Genomic DNA, 3,702 nt, shown 5'->3' with positions numbered 1-3,702 from the left:
TCCTTCTAGTGTAGTTTTCATTTCAGTTATCATATTGTTCACCTCTGTTCGTTTGTTCTTTAATTCTTCTAGGTCTTTGTTAAACATTTCTTGCGTCTTCTTGATCTTTGCCTCCATTCTTTTTCCGAGGTCCTGGATCATCTTCACTGTCATTATTCTGAATTCTTTTTCTGGAAGGTTGCCTATCTCCACTTCATTTGGTTCTTTTTCTGGGGTTTTTATCTTGTTCCTTCATCTGGTGCATAGCCCTCTGCCTTTTCATCTTGTCTATCTTTCTGTGAATGTGGTTTTTGTTCCACAGGCTTCAGGATTGTAGTTCTTGCTTCTGCTGCTGCCCTCTGGTGGATGAGGCTATCTAAGAGGCTTGCGTAAGTTTCCTGATGGGAGGGACTGGTCTATCCCTAGTTTATTGAATGATTTTAACATTAAAGGTATTGAATTCTGTCAAATGCTTTTTCCACAGCAATTGAGACTGATCATGTGGGGTTTTCCTTCATTCTGTTAATGTGTTGTATTACATTGATAGATTTCTTATATTGAAATATCCTTACATTCCAGAAATAAATCCCACTTGGTCATGGTGTATGACTCTTTTAATATGCTGTTGAATTCATTTTGCTGTTATTTTATTGAGGATTTTTGCATCAGTGTTCATAAACAATATTGGTCTGTAGTTTTCTTTCTTGGAGTATCCTTGTTGGACTTTGGCCTCAGGGTAATCCTGGCCTAATAGAATGAGTCAGTAAGTGTTACCTCCTCTTCAATTTTTTGTAAAAGTGTGAGAAGGACTGATATTCATTCTTTAAATATTTGGTGGAATTCACCAGTGAAGCCATCAGATCCAGGGCTTTTCTTTATCAGGAGAGTTTTGATTACTGATTCAATCTCCTTACTAGTTATACATCTATTCAGATTTTCTATTTCTTTTTTATTTCATCTTAGTAGGTTATGTGTTTTTAGAAATTTGTCCATTTCATCTAGGTTATGGAATATATTAGCATACATTTGTTCATAGTACTTGCTTATAAACTTTTTTATTTCTGTAAGAATTGGTAGCAATATCCCTGTTTCCATTACTGATTTTAGTGATTTGAATTTTCTCTTTTATTTTCTTAGTTTATACAGCTAAAGGTTTTTTTGATCTTTTCAAAGAACCATGATTTTCACAGAAATTGCATTATGCTCTTAATAATCATGACATTCTTAAGGTCTTACTAGCTCTTTACTAGACAGCACTGGATGTTTCCTGTCAGTTAGTGTTCAGTTAACAAGGTGCATTTTTCAAATTAATATTTGGTTATCAGGGAGACGGGAAATAAAGGGAATCTAGTCATTCTGCCTCACACTTTTCCTCTCTTTCATTCAAACCATGACTAGGCGACCCAATAGAGCTGCCATATATTTTCCTCTGTGATTTAGCTAAATCTGCAAACTGAAATTGAGGAGACGTCCTGACAGGATGCAAGGCAGCAAGAACATAAGTATGATTAACTTGCAGGCATGCTGCACAAGATCACTGATATATTCTCATAGAACCACAAGAGGGGGGAAAGATATCTATGTTCTTACTCTAATCCGTCTGAAGCAAGAAAAGTCACAAATTAATGTACTTTTATTGTTGTGATTGGCAGAGTGTAAAAAAAATTGTGCTGCTTCAACAAAACAGAAAAGGACTCAGGTATTCTCATATTTCTTTTCTGAGCTAGATTTGAATGGGGCCATTCTATCTGATTGTAATTACTGTAGGTAAGCAGATGGTCAAGCAGCACACCAAGAATTATAATAATCTATGTGGAATGTTCCTAAAACATGAGTTAATGCTTTCAAACCCATAAAGCTTGGAATTTTATGGAGATGAACCACATAACAGAACCAGATGCAAGCATGTGCTCATCAATATTACCTCAGCTGAATCAACAGCTCAGCTCATTTGCACCTCCTGACCTTCTGGAACTGACCTGTGAGATGCATCCTGAAAGCAATTTCTTCCTTTTAAGGATTAAAATTAGATGTATAAAAACACACACAACTCACAGTGATAGCATGTATTTTCAAGTTCAGATTTCTTCACTTAAAACAAACATGGGAAACAAGATAAACTGAACTGCCAAAAACAAGTTCTAATTATAATCCATTGCCTCCCTAAGATTCCAGGGGACACTAACAGAGATGACTAGGAAAGAGATAGGAGGGGGAATAAATGGAAAAATGCACAATACTGTTGGCTCTTCATATCCACAATTTCCAAATCCAGGGATTCAACCAACTGCTGATGGAAAATATTGGGGAAAATTTCCAGAAATTTCCAAAAAGCAAAACGAATTTGCCATGCACTGGCAACTCTTTATGTAGCATGTACATTGTATTAGGTATTATAAGTAATCTAGAGATGACTTAAAGTATACAGAGGATGTGCATAGGTTATATGCAAATACCACGCCATTTTATATAAAGGACTTGAGCATCGTGATTTTGGTATCCACGAGGGTCCTGAACCAATCACCCCATGTATACTGAGGGTGGACTATAGTAAACTGATCTCCATGGATTATACACAATTAATTGAGAGTCAGCTTTGGTGCAGTGAAAAGAAGGCACAGCTTGGAATCCAAAAGCCTAGGTGTGAATCGTGACTCAGACACTTATGAGCCAGTGGCATTAAGAGGTTATTTAACCTCTTTCTGCCTCAGTGTCTTCATCCTTAAAACAGGGATAACAATACCTACCTCACAGCACAGTTGTGAAATAACCTATATTAAGCACCTGGAAAACAGTGCACAGCCAATGAATGTCTTTCATGTTTCTTTCTTCCTATATTTTTCTCTTTTTAGTAAAAATGTTTTTATTTTTAAAACATCTTACTGCTTTCAGTGCACTTCTACATAGATTTTCTTAATCCCTCTCACAGCAAAATATGATACTAACATTAATTCTGTTTCACATATGAGAAAACTAAAGCTCATTCTAGAATGCAGTCTATTTTACTTCTAGTCTTGTGCTAATCCCTCTAGAATGAATACTGAGATAGCTGAAATCATATAAGGAAAAAGGTCAAAACAGTGAGAAGATTCTAAGATCAAAATAGAGTAATCTAAGGTTTTTAGAGATCATTAGGTCAAACAGATAAAAGAATATCATGGCAGTCAAAGTGACATTTATTTCATTTTTTACTATATAGTTGGGGCTTCAAGAGACTAGAAATAAATATCTCATTAAGAATTATAGAGCACACAATATAGGATTTAGGGGGCTTGTGGAGAGCTGTGAAATGATTCTTTTGAAAATCCATTCTTGGGCTTCCCTGGTGGCGCAGTGGTTGAGACTCCGCCTGCCGATGCAGGGGACACGGGTTCGTGCCCCAGTCCGGGAAGATCCCACATGCTGCGGACGGCTGGGCCCCTGAGCCCTGGCCGCTGAGCCTGCAAATCCGGAGCCTGTGCTCCGCAACGGGAGAGGCCAAAACAGTGAGAGGCCCATGTACAGCAAAAAAAAAAAAAAAAAGAAATCCATTCTTGTTTGCAATTACTGTTTGCAGAAATTTACAGATAACATATGCATGTATAAATTTACAACAGTTATTTAAAGCTCTTGCCTTTCGAAGTTAATGTTAAATAGTAAGGATGAATCCATTTTAACAACTTAAAAAACAATAAAATAATTCATAATATAGTTAAATACTACTGTGGAAATATCTTTTTTTAG

Source organism: Mesoplodon bidens (genome assembly GCF_964165515.1).
Source record: "Mesoplodon bidens genome assembly, chromosome: 12".
NCBI lineage: Eukaryota > Metazoa > Chordata > Mammalia > Artiodactyla > Ziphiidae > Mesoplodon > Mesoplodon bidens.
Note: the sequence above shows the minus strand (reverse complement) of the source record.